General features: G+C 43.2%; 1 long non-coding RNA gene across 1 annotated transcript; it reads left to right on the top strand.

Moving 5' to 3' along the window:
- The first annotated feature begins 15,234 nt into the window (after positions 1 to 15,234).
- LOC142829411 (uncharacterized) lies at positions 15,235 to 17,582 on the top strand. Its single transcript, XR_012903812.1, has 3 exons — positions 15,235 to 15,335; positions 16,185 to 16,526; positions 16,728 to 17,582. It is a non-coding gene; the product is annotated as an uncharacterized LOC142829411 (long non-coding RNA).
- Positions 17,583 to 21,772: the final 4,190 nt, after the last annotated feature.

Here is a 21,772-nt window from a genome sequence, read left to right as displayed (position 1 = left end):
AATAGAGGAAAAAACTTATTTCTATTTGTATGAAACTTAATAGGTTCAGTCTAGAACTAGTGCTAACTCAAGTGCACAAGGAGTGCTAGCTGTTACATGTTAGTTTCATTCCAATTTCCTGGAGACTGGGGGGATTCCAGGGCTTTAGGATACTGGAAGATGGATCTTTGTGACCTAATGTAACTAAGTAGCAAGTTTGATGGCCAAGGTAAAAAAGATTGAGTCAATAAGCATAAAATATTATGTTAGGGCTAAATCTGAATATTTAAGTTTTCTTAGATTGGAAATCAATTTTGAAATCCTGTAAGAACAGTATTTTCATATAGTCTACTCTTTAAATTTTAGATTTATTTTTAAGAACATTCACCAGAATGAGATTGTCACAAGGATTTCATAAACTTAGTCTGTGAATCTTGCATGAACCTGCCATGCATATATTTACTTCTTCTTTGGGTAGTGTCCCTGTGGGTGTTCCACTGTGGGTATTGGGCTCCTCCCGGCAATGCAGATCAGAGATCTTTTAGCTGTCGTTTTCCAGACCGCGCATACGTGGCGGCCATCTTGCGGCTTTTCGCGCCGTTTTTGGTCACGTGGTCCAGCTCCCGCCAGTTCCTTCTAACCATCTTTGGGCACAGACGGAGAAACAGCTCCCTCTCATATTAATCCTGTCAGGAATTGAGAGAGGAGAAATCTGTATACAGTTTGTCATTATAGTTTATTACTTCATAGTTCTTCGTAACATAGTTTGCGCGTTCGCCAAAAAAAAAAAAAAAGTTTTAAATTAAAATACATCCATTCTTGCCAGGATCGCCAGGATTCAAGAAATGCGCAACATGCCAAGAGTCAATGCCAGCATCGGATAGGAATGCGTCATGTATAAGATGCCTTGGTGATGGACACATCCCACAAAAGTGTTCCAACTGCTTAAAACTGACAGCCCAAGCACGATGTGATAGGGGGGATGCGGCTCAAGATGCTTTTATTCAATAAAGCTCTTCAGCCACAGATGGATTCTTCAAACCTACCGCAGCTTCTCCTGACAATGGCCCATCGACCTTCTCTGAAGGCAACACATACAAAGAAAAGTTGTTCACCGTCTCTCTCCTTACCATCAGCTCGAGTAAGTACGGGAGACAAGCAGGGCACCTCTGGATTGGTGGTGGCCTGCAGGCTGGACAAGGAAAAACAGGTGAGCAGTTAATCGGCACCGAGCCCAGCAGTACATACCACACTGCTGCCAAAGTCGGCACCGATGCCAGCACCCGTTCCGGCACCAACATCGGCATCAGCCCCGCACGTTTCGGCGCCAAGCCCGCCAACTACATCGGCACCGTCCGGCAGATGATGGCTAAAAGATCTCCAATCTGCAGCGCCGGGATAAGCCTGACACCCACAATGGAGCACCGACAGGGACACACATCTCGAAGAACCATCGTTACTGCACAAAGTGAGTAACTTCTTCTTCCTCACTGTTAAAGGAACAAGTTTTTACTTCATTCTGTTACCTGATTTAACAGATTCAGAGAAACTATTAGGAATAGCTCTCCGGACAGTTACCTAGGAACTGTACACATCCGCTTTGGGATGGTATTTCAGGTGCGGGATGCCAACCAGTATCTAATCACCTGGGAATTGTCTATCTCAGAGGTATGTCACGAAAATAAAAATTTAACACGATGGATAAAGTTAGACCACTAGACTATATTGTTTTACATTAAATTTAACAAACATATACCTCAAATGAATAGGGGGCAGTCCCCTTCCTAAAATACATGAACGTTGGAGGGGCAGTCCCTCCAAGGTTCCTATACCTACTTACAGAGTCAGTCGGCACGGAGACGATGGTGGTGTTGCTGGCGACCTCGAGCCTCTGGCTAATTGTAAGCCTCGGGTGAGGACCAGCCAGGCATCCCTTGGCGGATGATCCTGACGCTTGGCGACCTCAAGCCTCTGGCTATTTGTAAGCCTTGGGCGAGGACCAGCCAAGGAGATCCCTCGATGTACAGGTAGAGTGTGATGGTGGTTGGTTCACCTTATGCAAAGCATCTGGCCCTCGCCCTCTCTTCCCGCACTTCGGAGCGGCAGGATCAGACGATGGTTGACTCTGTTTCTACTCTATGCTAATCTAAATCGCGACGCACCCGCTGAACAGACTCGAAGACGGCCAAAATGCTTCGAACCGACGCAGCCTGCCGGACAGACACGAAGACGATATCTAACCTATACTTATCCTAAGCTAACTAAAACTAATCTAAACCTAAATAATAAGAAAGCATGAGCCTTCTGCCCAGCTTACTTAAAAGACTGATTTAGACCTCTTTCTCACATCAGGAACCTAGGACTAAGAATGGGATATCTTCTACTCCCACCTAACCTAGAACCCGACGAACCCGATGCAATAGCAGTCCTAGGATAAGCCTAGAGACAGAACAAACTGCTGTGTGGCAGAGACTTAAATAGCCTAGATTCATGAATATGCATGAGTTCCGAAGTTTAAATTGATTGGAGGACGCATGTGACTCATGCATATTAATAGATATTCAAATTCTAACAGGTATGCATATCATTATGTTCAAACTCTAACAGACATACCTGTGAGACGTGTAATACGTGACATGGCTTAAGTTCTCTAATGGATGCCAAGAGAATGGAACCTATTTCAAAATGGAGTCTAGGAAGCCATTTTGAAATAAACCATGCTATTTTACATGGTAGTGATTTTAACATACATTAACAACAAATATTCAGACAGTCCTTTGATATTCACAAATCTACTGTAAGCCTTATACAGGGTGTTACATTTCAGACTCTTCATCGGGTGGTTACAGTTACATTTTGAGCATGTCTTTACATAACTGCTTGTTACATTCATAACACCTGGACATTACATACTAATTCTGCATTACAATTTTTATAATTCTTCATTAAATTTCCACCATAAAGAGGTAAAAACTACTATGAAAATAACAATCTAGAATGCTAATCTATGTATTTGACAAAAGATGTGAGTATTTTGGAGCCCTTAAAAGTTGTTCAATAAACATTTTAAAAGTTGACTACTAGTTTAAAATGTTTTGCCATAAAAAAATAGGGGAAGAAAAATACAGTAAGGGTACCTCAACACTGTAGAGGAAGATTGAAATAGCTGCTGTTGATCTTCCAGGGTTTGAATTAGCAGTTGAATTAATACAGCTAATTTCAACTGATGGGGGCACTCCTGTCGATGCTAGAAAAGTGTTCTTTCTTTGACTTCCTGCTGTGTAGATAGCACCAAAAGCCAAGTTAAGCAATTTTAACTTCAGCTACACAATTAACATCGCTGAAGTTGTATATCTTATTTCAACTTTGTCCCACAGTGTAGACATATGTTAACTCAGAGTTTCTCAACTTTTTTTAAATAGAGTACTCCTTTAAAAAAAATGTATAAGTACCCCCAATAGCTACAGTTTTCAGACACTCGTAGTTTTTTCTACCATTGCAACACATTTGTTTGAACAACTTAATCGTAGCCAGGCGAACAATGACATTTTGGGGGTAAAAAATACAAAAATAAAAAAAATGCTGTAAAACTTAAAACAAAAAATCAGTTTTCTCCAAATTTCAGTTGTGTTGATGTACCCCGATCCCCAAATATCTCAAGTACCCCAAAGGGTACTCGTATCACTGGTTGAGAAACACTGCCCTAACTGCCCTAACAAAAGCAACAAGGAGTCCTGTGGCACCTTATAGACTAACAGATTTATTGGAGCATAAGCTTTCATGGGCTAAGACCCACTTTGTCAGATGCATGTAGTGGGAATTCCAGAGGCAGGTATAAATATACAGGAATAAGAAAATAGTACCAATCACTCTAGGCTAGAGATAACAAGGTCAATTCAGTCAGGAAGGATGAGACCCACTTCTAGTAGCTGATGTGGACGTGTGAACTCCAAGAAAGGAGAAACTGCTTTTGTAGTTGGCTAGCCATTTACAGTCTTTGTTTAATCCTAATGTGATGATGTCAAATTTGCAGATGAACTGAAGCTCATCAGTTTCTCTTTAAAGTCTGTTCTTGAAGTTTTTGTGTTGCAGGATGGCTACCTTTAAATCTGCTACTGTGTGTCCAGGGAGATTGAAGTGTTCTCCTACAGGTTTTTGTATATTACCATTCCTGATATCTGATTTGTGTCCGTTTATTCTTTTACGTAGATACTGTGCAGTTTGGCCGATGTATATAGCAGAGGGGCATTGCTGGCATTGGTAGATGTACAGGTGAATGAAGCTGTCATGGTGTCACTGATGTAGATATGTGGGCAGAGTTGTCACTAAGATTTGTTGCAGAGATTGATTCCTGAGTTAGAGTTACTGTGGTGCGGTGTATAGTTACTGGTGAGAATTTGCTTCAGGTTGATGGGTTGTCTGTGGGCGAGTACTGGTCTGCTTCCCAAGGCCTCTGAAAGTGAGGGATCATTGTCCAGGATGGATTATAGATTACTGATAAGGTGTTGGAGAGGTTTTAGCTGAGGACTGTAGGTGATGGCCAGTGATATTCTGTTGGTTTCTTTGTTGGGCTTGTCTTGTAGTAGGAGGCTTCTGGGTACACGTCTGGCTCTGTTAATCTGTTTCTTCACTTCCTTGGCAGGTATTGTAGCTTTAAGAATGCTTGGTGAAGATCTTGTAGGTGTTTGTATCTTTCTGAGGAGTTGGAGCAGATGCGATTGTACCTTAGCGCTTGGCTGTAGACAATGGATCGTGTGGTATGCTTGAGATGGAAGCTGGAGGCATAAAGGTAGGCATAGCGGTCAGTAGGTTTTCGGTGTAGGGTGGTGTTTATTTGAAGCATAGTGTCCAGGAAGTGGATCTCTTGTGTAGACTGGTCTAGGCTGAGGTTGATGGTGGGGTGAAATTTGTTGAAATTGTGGTGGAATTCTTCCAGAGCCTCTTTTCCATGGGTCCAGATGATGAAGATGTCATCAATGTAGTGTAAGTAGAGAAGGGGCACTAGTGGACAAGAGCTGAGAAAGCGTTGTTCCAGGTCAGCCATAAAAATGTTGGCATATTGTGGGGCCACGTGGGTGCCCAAACCAGTGGCAAAGAGCAATAGGCTCTTACTACTTCCTCAGTTACCACTAATTGCATAAAACCAGAGGAACTGTGAATTTTGAAGAAAGGCTTAAGGAAGAGCATTCTGTGGCACAATAAAAGGCAATATTTGAGAGAAGTTATCATAAGGTAAGGTGTGCAAATTCAGGAAAATCAAAATCAAGATGATGGTGCAAAAACTCTGTGCTGCTGCTCTAGAGAAAGAATACGTTCAAAGCAAAAGGAACAAATAATAAACACAAAAGAACTCTGTGAGAAATCTATCCCTATTTGAACTAGATTGAATTTAATGAGAGTGTTTATTTGAAGTCAGTAAGAGAAGGAGGTTTTGGTACTGTGACTAAAGGGGTATGAATTGGTTCTAATAACAGAGGTCTTCAACTATCATTCAGAAATTCAATTCAAGCGTGAAGCATTCCAAGTTTTGAAAAGTTCACAGAACTTAAAATTCACAGGCTTTTTAAAAAAATGTGAGTGAGGAGCAGAAGCAGAAATACAAATCTACTATTACTGTAGCATTTTTGATTAGGCTCAAACAAGGGAATAAAGGAAATCACACAATAAACTATCCCAATAAGGATTTACAGACTGTTTTTTTTTTTCAGACCAAAAAAAGTTGCCTGAGCTTTCAAATGCTCTTCTGGAACGAACTGAATGTTTAGAAGTTCATCCATGTCCAATTCTGCTTTCTGAGTAAGTTATGAAGATGGTGATAGGCTCCTTGAAAGAAGCAAGAATACATGTTAACACTAGTGTTTCTACAATAGAATCCTCATCCTACAGACAGTGAGTTAAAAACAAAATCTTAATCCAAAATGCATTTGTATCCCAGGTTTCCAGTATCTTTTACATTTCCACCACCACCCCTTTGTGTTTTTGAGGGTTTTGTTTGTTTGTTTTTAAGGAAGGGTTAGGGTGTTCCTCTAGACCGCTGTGAAATCCAATTTCTATGCTGAGGCAGGGATCACTTTCTTCTTTGTACAGTACTTAGCATACTTTAGGGTTGGGGCTTATAGGTACTAGTACAATGCAAACAATTTTATTGATGAATACTACACAGAATAAAAGCAAAGCTTGAACTGTTTTACTAATATCTGAATTCACAGACAATAACCTACATCTGTCTATAGACAGCTTTATGACAATGAAGCCAAAAGGGATCCACTGTGTAACAGGCACTGTTCTTTGAGGAAGTCTTCACAAGAGATACACTGTTCCTGAGTGGCTTTGTGGTATGTGGATGGTCTCTCCATGACAGCACACAGAAATGTTTGCAGGTGGAGCAGTGGTAAGTTTGGGGATACATCAGTAATTCAGTTGCAGTACAGATCCTGTAGGTCCCACATGCACAGAGAGATGATATTCAGAAGTTTTAGAGGTTACTCCAGCCATTGTCCTGGCTTTGCCTTAGAAGAGTGGGTTTGCTGTAATCTTGGGGTGGGAAGGGATTTGCTCCTGAAACTTTCTGATTAATTCAGTTGCCTCGCAGAAGATTTGTTTGAGGAAGTATGTTGCAAGCAACTAAAACAGGACACGGTCTTATTTTGTAGTATACTGAGGTGTTTTCTGCTCTTTTGAGGTCATTGAAGATCGCAGAGAGCAATCTGTAAATTATGGGGTGATGATGCACTGCTGTGGATAAATTTAAATGTGGATATTATGCACATCTACCATAAAATTTGCTTTTGATTAAACATTTTATTCCTCACTGAGTTCTACATTTCTGTTTGGTATTTGTATGTGCTATTTAAAGAGTTGCTACATTTCACCTATATGTCAGTGGTGGTTGAAGTGATTTCTGTAGATTTATGTCAAGTTTATAAAGCACTTTGCCTAAGACCTTGTCTAGAAAAGACTCAGTCTTGGCTAAGAGATTCAGATGCTGAACTACATTCTTAGCTCCAAAGGTGATCCCTGCAGAATAAGAAAAAAAGGTATGTTGATTGAATGAGTGATATAGAGAAGCTTATGAGACCAGCAAGTATCTTCTATAAATAGAGAGGATTTCACAAACAAGGGTTCCATTGTTGCCAATCTAGTATATCTGAAAAGCTGTATATTCATTCTAAAGAGACGTATTAAAAGCCGTCAATGGTAATTCTTTGTCACTTCAAAAAATCTAATGCAATAAATCCTCTTTTTTATGCATTTAACAGAGCATAACTATAAATCACTTCTAGGATTACACTTTTACACATGTTGTAAAGTTAGATCAATGTTATGTGTTAAAGCTGTAATTTAAAAAGTAATTTAAACACAGGATCAAAAAAGAAAATATTTTGTGCCAATATCTACTTCATATTGTCTATTAGAAACAGGAACAATATTGAAGCCTATTGTACTTTTGAATGTCAGGGGCATTATTCTATATTAGTATTTCAGTAATATGCAATCTAATGGAATCTCATTTTTATTCAATTCATCTGCACAGTTAATTTAGAGGATACATAGCCACTCTACCATTATTATTTGTGTAGCTGACATAAGCAATTGTTATATTGTTTGTCAGTGAAGTGTATTTGGGGGGGGGGTGTCAGATTCTGCTTTGGGACTCTTGTGACCCTGGTTTGTCCAGTTTTAAAATACAGAACTCACGCTTCTACCAGCTCCTTTATCTTCACAAAATTCAGTGATTTTCTCTGACCCAAAAATAACTTGTAAACTCACTCTCTTCATGGTTCAGGACAATTCCTTTTTCTGAGGTAGGAGAAGAGGATGGAGAGAGGCTGTTCTCAGTAGTGACGGATGGCAGAACAAGAAGCAATGGTCTCAAGTTACAATGGGGGAGGTCTAGGTTGGAGATCAGGAAAACAACTATTTCACTAGGAGGGTGGGGAAGCACTGGAATGGGTTACCTAGAGAGGTGGTGGAATCTCTATCCCTAGAGGTTTTTAAGTCCCGTCCTGACAAATCCCTGGCTAGGATGCTTTAGTTGGGGTTGGTCCTGCTCTGAGTAGGGGGCTGGATCTGATGACCTCCTGAGGTCTGTTCTAGCCCTAGAATTCTATGAAGAGGATGTGCAGTGGGGGGGCAGAGCAAGTCAGTAGGAATGAACATTGTCTCCTGCTTTACAGAATCATCACAATAATTATGACTCACATCCACTCAATGGTGACTGACACAGCTCAGTTATCATACTCACAATGGACTATAAAAAAATCAGACCAAGAATAATTTGATGTTCAAGAAAATTATAAGGTGCTTGATTGATAATCAGTGAAGGGAAAAAAGCTATATTCACTGACTGGTTTTGCTCAGGTCTACTCATCTAGAGTTTCATCACGAAACCCTTTATTTTGTATCTCTGGTCTTGATTATCTTAAAGTTTGAATCTATAAGTCCTTATTAATGCTTCTGTCTCCAATCATATTAAACTTTGTATGTGTTAGCCCTAGTGGGTGTCTAACTTCTTTAACCTTCAGGAAGGAAAGACAATACTATTAAAGCACTGCAGCTGGGCTTTGTTCCCATCTCTCTTGTAGACCTAGCTCTGTGATGTTGGACAAGTCTCCATTTTCCCTGTCTCCATTTAGCTGTTAAGTAGAATTATTAGAGCCAATTGGAACATTTTGTCAAGAGGTTCGAATGAGAAAACCCTCTTTAAAATGAAGAATGCCTTGAGAAGCTTTCACTTTTAAAAAAAAATTAACTATCCAATGTGCAAAATTATGAGGCTAAATATGTTATGTTGGCAATATATTTCTTTTTAGAATCCTGGATGGAAATTTACTATAGAGGTGGGATATATGTGATCAGAACAGCTTTCATTAACATATTTAATTCTAGCCTGTAAAACATTGCTCTACCTGTGGCATCTGTTCAGATAGCACTCTGCAAATGAAGCAGCCACCTGATGTCCACAACAATCAGTAATTGATTTTCAGCATTGCATTTAGATAAATATATGTGCATTTGTTTGCTGAAACAGTTCCTGTAATTATTGTGATTTCAGTTAGCCATGCCTGTTCATGCACAAAAGAACAGTTTGGCCTCTTAATGGTCAATTTGTGCATGTAATCACTTAATCTACACCTGCCATTGTAATATCTGCAAGTGCAGGTTAAGCACGGAAATCTGCATGGAATTCTGGAAAACCCAAGCAATTGCATAAGCTCCTTCAAAATTTTGCTTTTACAGGTTATAATTTTCAAAACGTGTATGTAAGCCTGATAAAAGGGTTGTTACAATCTGTGTGTTTTCTATTGTGAAGGGAAATTTTGGTATTTCTCCTTAATAAAATTCTCCAGCACAAGGGCATTTTCCCTCTGCCAGAGTTCCATGATGTACTCAAAGTCAGTCCCTAAACACAGCAGTATTCATTCTGATAACTGTGTTTTTTCTGTACCCCACCAGCAGGTTGTGAACCCCATGAAAACACTAGAGGCTTTGCAGTTCTTCTTGTAACAAAAGCACAGCACTAATTCATGCCAGAGAAGTTGCAGCAGAAAGACACTGACTCATTCTTTCATCTTCCTCCAGAATAGGAAAATGTTTAAAAGCTAGCATCCCATTTCCTGATGTGCACCAAAACAACCTTTATCAAAGACCATAGAAGACCAGAGAAAAACCCTATTTTTTTCTATGCCTGGCTGGTACGCACCAAAGTCCTCATCTGCTCTCTCACCGTGAACTCTTTTAAACTCAATGTTTCTTTTTACTTTCAACTGGCTAACCCACGTCCCAATTGTTATTTAATCCTGTTGCTACTCCATTGAATAGAATACAACTATATATGGAGACTTCATTAAAGGAGACCTGTGCCCATTTCCCCTTTCTGTGTTGGTGCTGATTCATTAAGCCAGTCATCCAGTTTGTCAGTCTGTGAGTGCTGACGGAGGGATTTTAAATTGAGCAGTGAGGCCCCCTGGATAGCTTATGGCATTGTGTCAATATCACAGATCAACCACATAGTATTTGCGTGATGCCGAAGTGCATGCTCTCTTGTGCTCTCTCTCATATAATATATAAATAAAACAGAATAGTTTACTTCCTGCCAGACTTTGAAATCATGAGGCTCATGGCACAGCTGGCTCTGAGTAATATGTAATTATTTTAATGTGATATATGGTATTTTATATGACCAATCTCAGAGGGGTTGCCATATTAGTCTAACTTTATAATGAATAGTTCTGTAGCACCTTAGAGCCCCACAAATATTAAGTGCTTTTTTTGTGATGGTACTGCCCGGTACGTAGTATTGGCACCTCCAGACGCAGTACTGGCACCTCCAGTCAGAGCTCAAAAACGTTTCCCCTAGAGTACCAGCACCTTTTTTTTTAAACAAAAAAAGCACCGAATATATATATATATATATATATATATATATACAGGCAGTCCCCGACTTACGTGGATCCGACTTACGTCGGATCCCTAGATACGAACGGGGTGAGGCAACTCCCGCACATGCGCAGCAGCATTCCCGGGGCTCGCTCACCTGGGTCCTAGGATCCTCCTCCTCCTCGGGCCGGCTCCGACTGGGGTCCCGCAGAGCTGCCGGGCAGAGGAAAAGTGCCTCCCCACGCCCGCTGCCCCCTCCCCTGAGCAACAGGCTGCGGAACAGACAAAAGCAGCCTCTCTGCCCCTCCTCCCCTCTATACATGCCTGGCTCCCTGAGCCCAGCAGCGTCCCCGGGGCTCGCTCACCTGGGTCCTAGAATCCACCTTCTCCTCCTCTTCGGCCGGCTCCAACTGGCCTCTGCCTGCAGCAGCTGGCCACAGGGACAGGGATCCCGCAGAGCTGCCGGGCAGAGGAAAAGTGCCTCCCCCCGCCCGCTGCCCCCCCCCCCCGCGGCCTCGCATCCTGCACGCCTCCTCCCTCCCCCTCCTGCCAGCAACAGGCTGCCCCCTCCCCTGAGCAACAGGCTGCCGAACAGCAGACAAAAGCAGCCTCTCCGCCCCTCCTCCCCCTATACATGCTGGGCTCCCTGGGCAAACAAAGACTCCACCAAAACAAACAAAGTGCTGGCCTCATTGTGTTAGCAAAAAAAAGACCCTCTTCCTAGAACCCTGGGTGGTGTGTGGAAATAAAGCTATTAGCTCAAAGCATGGTGCAGAGCTGTTTGGTATTTGATGAGTTACTCCTTTAGTCCTGAGTTTGTCACAGGGACAGAAATAGATGTGAAATCTTCTGAACAGGGGAACAGACAGCAAAACAAACATTAGAGGGGAGTTAACCTTTCCCTATGCTATCCAAAACTAAAAAAAATGTTTGGCTAGAGTTTCCCCTACAATATGTACCAGTTCCGACTTACATACAAATTCAACTTAAGAACAAACCTACAGTCCCTATCTTGTACGTAACCCGGGGACTGCCTGTATACACACACACACACACGCACACGCACGCGCACGCGCACACGCACACGCACACGCACACACTATCATGAGCTTTTGTGAGTAAATCCCACTTCTTCAGATGGGCTGAAACTTCAACCTCATTTGAAGAGGTGGGTTTTCCCCACAAAAACTCATACCACCATGTATATTTTTGTTAGTCAATGGCTCTCAGCAGCCCCAGTATGAAACTTGTGCCAGCAGCCCTGGCTGTAGTTGAAAAAAAGCTGCCTGAAAGGGGCTACAAAGATCACACAGAAAGAAACACCTTACTAATACCTGGTGTCCATCTTTCAGGGATAGAGAACTCCGATCCAACCTCAGAGTTCAGCTCAGCTCCAACTCCAAACATGGCAGTCTTCACACAACATGGACAATGTTGTCCTAGCCTGAGCCAAAAGGCTAGTTCCCAGTCCCTATTAACCATTGTACATAAGCAGACTCTGTGAAAACATCTATTAAAAATGGTTTGAGGATAAGGAAAAATACTTTCTAATTGGCTTCCTATAAAGCTCCACATTTCTGTCATCCTGGACAGCTGAGATTCAGTATACCTCTTAACTACTTGCCCCAGAATAAGTACTATTCAGAGACATTCCTATGACAGCTAATTTGCATGACAGTTGGCCTACTGTCAAATAAGAACACAAGGAGGGATTTATGAAAAATTCAAGCGGAGGTGACTCTACCCAAGGTCCTTGGGTCCTCATCCATGTGCTCCAGAACCTCAAGATGCCATTAGGGGAAAGGGGGTTAAAGGTTTAGAGAGATGCTGGAAAATGCTCCCCCCTCCCCACATGTAGAAAGTGGAATCTTCTATTAACTTATTTTGATAGTTTTACTTTTACAGTTAAGCTCTTATACATCATTTAACATTTTAGAGATGGTTGTAGGGGCAGGGGGAATCAATAATATTTAAAATCTATAAAAAGGAGAGTGAAAGACAATCTGAACTAAAGCAAAGAATCTAAACTTAAAACAAGGCTGAATGCAATAGAAAGCTTGGGTTGCACGAAGCAAAGCATTCTCCGAGTAGAGTGGATACATAAAACAATTCCTAATGCTGAAGGAAAGAAAAAACCAACAACACTGATTTTTACGTATTAGCGTCCCTATGAAGAAAGAAACCTAACTCCCTTGAGGAAAACAAGAGGTCAGAGATTGCCCTGAGATGCTTTTAGCAGGAACTCTCTCAAGTCAGAGTACTGTGCAATTTTCATTATTTATTTATCGTTGCTGAAGGGTTTTGGTTCCATAATGCCTACAATGCCTTTGAAGGTTACTGGAAGGTCTTTTCTCCTTTGAACAAAATGGCTATTCACTAGTCTACATGAAACATTAAAAGCATAAAGCACAGAAGTGGAATAGCTTTTGGTCTGCTTTGCAATTCTGCACTCCCATCCATCCCATGAAACATGCAGGGAATTTATGTGAATAAGGTTTTGATGTGGTCAGGCAAAGATAAATGTTCAACCTCACTTAAGCTGAACATTTACAAGCACTCTTTTGTAAAATCAGAAAGTGACCTGAGAGCATCTGTCCTGGGATGAAAAGGTATCACCATATGAACAATTAGGATTTTGGCTTTAGTCACAGAGGTGCTGGGGATGCTGCTGCTGCTACATCCCCTGGCTGGAAATTTTTTCCATTATAAAGGGCTTATACTTCGATTCAATGGCTCTCAGCAGCCCCTTTTACTAGAAGCCCTGGCTGTGGTTGGGAAAAAAAGCAGGTAGGGTATGGGGTCTTGTTAGTTGGTATGATATAAAAACCCACTGAGGTCAATGAATGACTTTCCATCTTCTTCAATGGGCTTTGGGTGAGAACCTTGTTTTTGGGAGGAATGGGAGTAACTACTAGGTTCAAAACCTCTACCACGATTATCCTGCCACACTTAGCTGTGAGGGTTATCTCCTCTTCACTGGAGGCTAGGGCCTGGGTTAACCAGAGTCTTCTCTGTTTTGCATCCAGAACCAGAAAGATTAGAGTCAATATTGTATGGTCTACTCTCTTCCCTACAAAGGAGCACAGTGAAGATAGCAGACTACACTTGTCCAGACAAAGTAAAGGTCATAGGTTCTTCTCTTCCCTGCATGTTAGGGCGGTGCTTCATTTCACTACTGGTATGTGAGAGAAATGGGAGGAGCTACTGCGTTTTAGGGTCAAATGATGAATAGCAACATTATCCATGTATTAAGCTACTGTGTGAAGAGCAACCTTGAACAGTTCTGTCTTGCTGATTGTATGGAGAATACATGATTTGTGTGGTGGTGTATTTGGAAACAATTACATGCTCCAAGAAATGACTGTTAAGCGTTTAAAAAATACACTTCTTTTATTTCCTCCCCTTCTATCACAGCTGTAATGACATGATACACTATATGTTCCAGTAAGAAAGCTCTTTAAGGCTGGACAAATAGGAATGTTTATCTAATAGAACACACTTTCAGCTTGATTTTTATTTAAATGGCACCTATCAGCCATAGAGGTCTTAACCAATTTTTCTCCCCAATTAGCTGTGTGCTATGCTACCCAGTACCCAATAGATGGCTGCATTTTAGTGGCACTATATACAGGCAGTCCCCGGGTTACGTACAAGATAGGGACTGTAGGTTTGTTCTTAAGTTGAATTTGTATGTAAGTCGGAACTGGTACATATTGTAGGGGAAACTCTAGCCAAACATTTTTTTTAGTTTTGGATAGCATAGGGAAAGGTTAACTCCCCTCTAATGTTTGTTTTGCTGTCTGTTCCCCTGTTCAGAAGATTTCACATCTATTTCTGTCCCTGTGACAAACTCAGGACTAAAGGAGTAACTCATCAAATACCAAACAGCTCTGCACCATGCTTTGAGCTAATAGCTTTATTTCCACACACCACCCAGGGTTCTAGGAGGAGGGTCCTTTTTTAGCTAACACAATGAGGCCAGCACTTTGTTTGTTTTGGTGGAGTCTTTGTTTGCCCAGGGAGCCCAGCATGTATAGGGGGAGGAGGGGCGGAGAGGCTGCTTTTGTCTGCTGTTAGGCAGCCTGTTGCTCAGGGGAGGGGGCAGCCTGTTGCTGGCAGGGGGGGAGGGGGAGGCGTGCAGGATGCGAGGCCGCGGGGGGGGGGGGGAGCAGCGGGCGTGGGGAGGCACTTTTCCTCTGCCCGGCAGCTCTGCGGGATCCCTGTCCCTGTGGCCAGCTGCTGCAGGCAGAGGCCAGTTGGGGTGTGTCTAGACTACATGCCTCCTTCGACGGAGGCATGTAGATTAGCGAGATCGGAAGAGGGAAATGAAGCCGCGATTAAAATAATCGCGGCTTCATTTAAATTTAAATGGCTGCCCCGATCTGCCGATCAGCTGTTTGTCGGCAGATCGGGGGAGTCTGGACGCGATGCCCCGACAAAGAAGCCTTTCTTCATCGACACAGGTAAGCCTCGTGAAACCAGGCTTACCTGTGTCGATGAAGAAAGGCTTCTTTGTCGGGGCATCGCGTCCAGACTCCCCCGATCTGCCGACAAACAGCTGATCGGCAGATCGGGGCAGCCATTTAAATTTAAATGAAGCCGCGATTATTTTAATCGCGGCTTCATTTCCCTCTTCCGATCTGGCTAATCTACATGCCTCCGTCGAAGGAGGCATGTAGTCTAGACACACCCTTGGAGCCGGCCGAAGAGGAGGAGGAGGTGGATTCTAGGACCCAGGTGAGCGAGCCCCGGGGACGCTGCTGCGCTCCGGGAGCCCGGCATGTATAGAGGGGAGGAGGGGCAGAGAGGCTGCTTTTGTCTGTTCGGCAGCCTGTTGCTCAGGGGAGGGGGCAGCCTGTTGCTGGCAGGGGGGTGGGGGGGGCAGCGGGCGTGGGGAGGCACTTTTCCTCTGCCCGGCAGCTCTGTGGGACCCCAGTCGGAGCCGGCCCAAGGAGGAGGAGGATCCTAGGACCCAGGTGAGCGAGCCCCGGGAATGCTGCTGCGCATGTGCGGGAGTTGCCTCACCCCGTTCGTATCTAGGGATCCGACGTAAGTCGGATCCACGTAAGTCGGGGACTGCCTGTACATCAAATTTGTAAAGAGTAGTTGAAATCTGATGACTCAGATCCTCAGGTGTGGCTCAATGGCACACAGTGTAACTGGGGGTTCTGGTGAGTGGCACCTGGGGCATTCACAGTTCACTTTTGCAGTCTCTTGATTCCAGGCTGGCTGTGTACTGAGTCAGGACCCTAACACAGCTTCAACAATCTTTAGGGTTATTCAAAATTACCCTAGATGACAGTGCTTCTAAGGGCAGCTGGTGATTAAAGCACACTAAGGGTACGTCTAGACTACAGGCTTCTGTCGACAAAGCGCGTCTAGACTACATCAAGAAGATAGACAAAACTATTTGTTTTGTCGACAGAGAGCGTCCAGACTGCAGGACGCTCTGTCGACAGAAGAAAGTACCCGGAGCTGCTTCTGCCAGGTCACAGGGGCAGCATGTACTTCCTGGTGATGCTCCCTACCCTTTGCAGAGACGCATGCTAAAAGGGACCCCCAGACTAGCTGTTGCTCTGCTGCTGCAGCTGCCTTGCTTACCTCCTAGAGGGCCAGCAAAGGTTCTGAGGTGCTTGCTTGGAGTGCCCTGCTTCCTGGCACAGCACAGCACAGCAGTGTGGGTTTTTTTTTTTTTAAAGGTTTTTCCGAACCTTTGTTTGCCATGGATCGAGAGCTTCTCCTGGGCAGGCACTGGCTCAACTCCACGGTGCTTCAAATGCTGCTGCAACTGCATGAGACTTTCATGATGTTAATGCCTGGTCCAGATCATGAACCCAGACTGGAGCCCCTCCTTCTGGATGCAGCAGCACTGTTCCTGCCTCTGAACTTTTTCCCGGAGGGGCGATTTTGGAGGATGGAAACAAGTGGGACCAGCTCGTAATGGACCAGTGAGATGATCAAGCTTGGCTCCGAAACCCACCTTCCTGGAGCTCTGCAATGGGCTTGCCCCCACCCTGCAATGACAGGACACCCACCTGCACCCTGCCATCCCACTGGAGAAGAGGGTAGCTATTGCCTTCTGGAAGCTGGCCACTCCTGATAGCTACCAGTCAGTGGGACACCAGTTTGGTGTGGGGAGATCTACTGTTGGTGCTGTGTTGATGGAGGTAAGTCCCTTGGGGCGTGTGGGGGGCAATGGAGGGGAGGTGGCGGAGGGCTCCTGTGCCTTACACTATCATACTACCGGGAGCAATCACTGGGGGTGGGGAGATACTGGAATCTTGGGGGGGAGGGACGGTCTCCCAAGAACTTGGGCAACCCCTCTTACTTCATATTCTGTGTGTGTTTGTATGTGTCTATTTCTGCAGGTGGTGAGGGCCATCAACTCACAGCTTGTCCACCTCGGAAACCTAGATACCATCATGGCCGGTTTTGCAGAGTTAGGATTCCCAAACTGCGGAGGAGCGCTTGATGGAACGCACATTCCCATCCGTGCACCACCCCATCGAGCCGCCCGGTATATCAACAGAAAAGGGTACTTTTCCATTGTGCTGCAGGCCCTGGCTGACCACCATGGACTATTTTACAGACCTGTGTGTGGGGTGGTCGGGATGGGCACACGATGCTTGGATCTTACGCAATTCGCACCCGTACGAAAGGCTACAGACAGGAACCTTCTTTCCCCAGCGAACCTTTGCTATTGGGGATGTAGAGATGCCGGTCTGCATTGTGGCCGATGCAGCGTACCCCCTCATGCCCTGGCTTATGAAGCCATACATAGGGCATCTGACCCCGAGCAGGGAAGTGTTTAATGCGTACCTGACACATGCATGTTTACAGGTGGAATGCGCATTTGGCCGGCTGATGGGAAGGTTTAGGTGTCCTCTAATTCGCCTTGACATGGGAGAACACAATATCCCAGAGGTGGTGGCAGCATGTTGCATCCTCCACAACCTGGTGGAGAGCAAAGGGGAGGCCTTCCTCTCAGGTTGGGAGCCAATGGCTGAAGTGGAGGGAAGGCAGTGTGCACAGCCTCAGACAGCTGCTGTTCACCAAGCCCATCAGGTGGGGGTTTGCATCCGGGAGGCTCTGCGTGAGCACTTCTCAGCTGGAGCCCAATGACTCCCCAAGGTATCCCAAATGGGGTCTGTGGCTCTGGGCCCCCCTGTCCCAAAACCTTCCCTTCCATAATCCATCTCTGCATCAGCCTCCAAGCAGTTAAGACACACACATATTAAATATGAAAAATATAATGTTTATTAACAAGTAAAGTTAGAATTAGGAACTGTTATAAAACAATACTGTTCACCAACTGTTAAAAAATAAACTTTTTTTGGAACTATTAACCTGTGTTTATAACTGTGATAGGAGGGGGGATTTCAACCTGGAGGGAGGAAGAGAGGGAGTGAGGGAGGGCAGACAACTCAAGGGTAATGGTGGTATCGCCTGGGCCACAAGGCTTTGCCACCTCTTGTCCGTGGACCCTGCCGTCTTCGGGCTCGAGTTGGGGCTGAAGATGACTCTGCTCTAGCGGGGGGGGGGGGGGGGGGGGGGAGGAGGAGGCAGGGATGAAGGGGTGGCAGGGGCTGAGGGAGAGGAAGGGGTGGCAGGGGCTGAGGGAGAGGAAGGGAGGTCAGAGGGGGCTGGAGCTGGATGTCTGTGCCTTTAAAACATGGCTACAGACAGGAACAAGAAGAGGTTTTTCCTGAAGAAGGACTGTCCAGCAGGGGGTTCCCTTGGAGATATTCTTCTGTAGACAAAAGAAACCCCTGCATCCAGACTGCCCTGTTTGTCGACAGAACTCTGTTGACAAAGGCGTTATGCCTCGTAAAATGAGATTTATCCGCGCTGACAAAACTGCTGAGTTCTGTCGACGTTATGTCAACAGAACTCAGCGGTAGTGTAGACGCAGGTATAGTTTTGCTGACAAAAGTCCACTTTTGTCGACAAAACCCTGTAGTCTAGACACACCCTAAGGTCTCTCTCTCTCCATCGGGGAAGTCCTCTCATTGAAGTCTGTATTAGCAGTTTAGTGGAAACCATGCTACTTGCCACTCAGGCTTTGGATTCAGCATTTTTAAGACTCACGTGATGGGATCTGACATACACATACCTCCAGAAGCTTGGATTCTGAAAACTGACCTTAAAGATAGAAGGACCAAATGAAGAGTTTTGCAGAAACCCCATAGATGCCAAATGTATTGGAAATTGAAAGTGATACAGTCACAAAATCTGTGGTAGCAATTTTATGTTTAAAACTTAGAATCTATATTCTAAAACATAAAAGGTTTGAGAAAGAATATCATCAGAAAGAGTGAATAATTTTTTGTCGTTTTTTAAACAGTAATTTAAAGATAAGGAAATTAATATAAAAATTCTTTTTGAGAAATACTAACTTCTTCTAACGAGTGTGGTCTGTTTCTAAGCCCTTTACAAGCAATGATAGTTACAAAAGTCACTGCAGCCACAACAGAGTTGCACCTAGTTCTGGGCCGGACAAGGACAGGTAATTACAACCGTTTAGAACAGAACAAGTGAAGACAAGCATTTGACATTGAAACCTTAAAATAAATTAAGGAGGCAGAATATGATTACCCAACCTGGAATTTATACAGAACACCAAGCGCTTTGGGAAAATATAATGGGATATTTAATTTTTATGAGACTAAAGACATTAGCAGTTGTTTTTCTGTTTCATTTTGGCATATGTTTTCTGAATATCTGCTCATGAGCTGAACTGTCTCCATTTTTATGACTGGTTCAGCTGTATCCATTGCTAACATGTTGTCAAGCAACAAATACATTTCCTCGTATAGCTAACGCCGTAACATAGCACTTACGGCAATGCAATGCCCTTTAACAGCAGGGTGGGGACATTGATTCAGTGCTGATGCAGAGGAAAGAATGCCCCCTGTTCAAGCAAAATTATGGAAAATTTACTTTTTATACTGCTCTTCCTAAAGAAAATCTACAAATGATTTATGTTCAGCGTTAATTCTTCATCTCATCTAGGAAGTAAAAACAAACAGATGTTGCAAAATGTTCATCTTTTCTTAGGGAAAATGCTAATGTGATTAATTTGATGGGGGAAAAGTTGAAAATATGAGTCTAGGTTATTGTTAACCTGTCTTGACATCACTGGAGGGTGATTCTGAACTTGTTTCCTACTACTGTGAAAAAATGAAGAATTTCTTGTCCTACAGTCATTCCTTGTTAAGTAAAAAAATGTGTTTATTCACAAATAAGTTTCCTTGAGAAATGGTAAATATCTGTATTTTGTAGAAAGTAGTGACCAAAAGGACAGTGCAAAGTGCTGAAACTGACATTTCCTCCATGTTGAAAGGTGGTGGCTCACTTGTATTTGTTCAAACCAGAGTTAGGAAATAACTACAAAATGTTGTGCTATGTTGTTACTTAATTCCAGGTGGAATAGTATACTCACATTAGAATAATGAGACTAATCAATGCTACATGAATTCAGGAGCTTAGAAGAAGAGTTGTTTTGGAATTTTTCAATTAAACATTTTAAATTGGAAATGTAGTTTTATAAAAACATTTTTTCTTCAATTTTTTTCCAAAATGTTTTCAAAATAGTGTTTCAGTTCAACATTTTAAACATTTCTCAAGTTCAAAATGATCTTTGGTTTCCTAATTTAAGCTATTCATAGTGTTAAAACATGACCACAAACTTCCATCCATTCATCCATCTCTTTTGAATTCAAATTTGTCTGTGGAAATGTTTTCTATTCAAATTGGGACACTCTCTAATTCTGCCTATTGTAGCTGCTGAATAATAGAAAAAGACCTGGGATGAGAAGGAATGCCATGCTATCCTACACAAGAGAGTCCAGCACAGAAATCCAAGTCAAGAAGTAACTTCCCTTTCCACTACTCTCTCAAAAAGACAGATGGCTGAAATGACTTAGAGCATGTATAGACTCCATTGCTCTTTCAGGATACTAGAAGTATCTCAACATAGCAACACCACATCTTTAAAACTGCCTGCTATTTCTCGAAATAGCAGGCGCACTATTCCGGTGTCCCTGTAACTCTCGTTCCACAAGGGTTAAGGATTTGTTGGAATAGTGCCTTATTTTGAAATTTGGCACTGTGTAGACACACCAAATTTCAAAATAAGCTCTTCCGATTTAGACTCAGAATAAGCTATGCAATTTGATAGGCTCCCAGGCTTTGGGAGGGATTGCTAATTATTTTACTCACTTGTAGTAAACACACCAATTAGATTCTAATATTTTACACCAGGGTTTTCCACAGGCCTGCTTTTTGAAAGCCACTACTGGGTCTGCACTGCTTTGTTTACCTAAGGGGTCCATAGCCATAGAGCCTTGCTGCTCCCATTGGCACAGTTTCCTTTTCCCATGGCTCCCTTTGGCTGGAAATGGCAAATTATGAGACCTCCTGACTATGGGCCCTTAGTTAAACAAAGCGGTGTGGGCCTGCTAGCAGCTTTCCCAAAGCAGGCCTCTGGAACACTTTGAGAAACCCTGTTTTAACCTAGTTTTTCCATGTTTACACAGTAAAGCAGGTATATAATAAATTTTGCTGTTCAATGCCAATTCTGAAAATCCAATAAGAGTTTCATTTCAGATTGAACCGATTAGAAAGTCGATAAAAACACGAGCCTTCTTGAAATGCAACATTTCATTTTGGCAGTTGCTAAATATTTTAATTTTTTTCCATTTAGTAAAGATTATTTGATGAATTCTAAGCAAATTGGCTAAGTTTTGGGCCAACCAAAACTGCATTTTTCTGTTAAAAAAGTATTTTCTAAAATAATTTTTCTGCTTTATTATAAAGTCCTTACTAGGACAAATCTGTTGATGATATGGGAAATGTTCCTATAAAAGGACTGCAAGATTTTGTTCCTGATGACTGCCAACTTTCTATAAAATAGGAACCTAATTAAAATAATGTCAAACTAGTGTAATCTTTTAGGGTATGTCTACACTACCCCCCTAGTTCGAACTAGGGGGGTAATGTATGCATACCGAACTTGCTAATGAAGCCCGGGATTTGAATTTCCTGGGCTTCATTAGCATAAAGCCGTCTCTGCCATTTTTAAAAGCCGGCTTGTTTGAACCCCGTGCCGTGCGGCTACACGCGGCACGGGCTAGATAGTTCGAACTATGTAGCCATTCCGATCTATCTATACACCTCGTTCCACGAGGCGTACAGATAGTTCGGAATAACTACATAGTTCGAACTATCTAGCCCGTGCCGCGTGTAGCCGCGCGGCACGGGGTTCGGAGAAGCCGGCTTTTAAAAATGGCAGAGACGGCTTTATGCTAATGAAGCCCGGGAAATTCAAATCCCGGGCTTCATTAGCAAGTTCGGTATGCATACATTACCCCCCTAGTTCGAACTAGGGGGGTAGTGTAGACATACCCTTATA

This window comes from Pelodiscus sinensis, chromosome 5, assembly GCF_049634645.1.
Source record: "Pelodiscus sinensis isolate JC-2024 chromosome 5, ASM4963464v1, whole genome shotgun sequence".
Taxonomy (NCBI): Eukaryota; Metazoa; Chordata; order Testudines; family Trionychidae; genus Pelodiscus; species Pelodiscus sinensis.
This window is presented reverse-complemented; position numbering and strand designations above follow the sequence as displayed.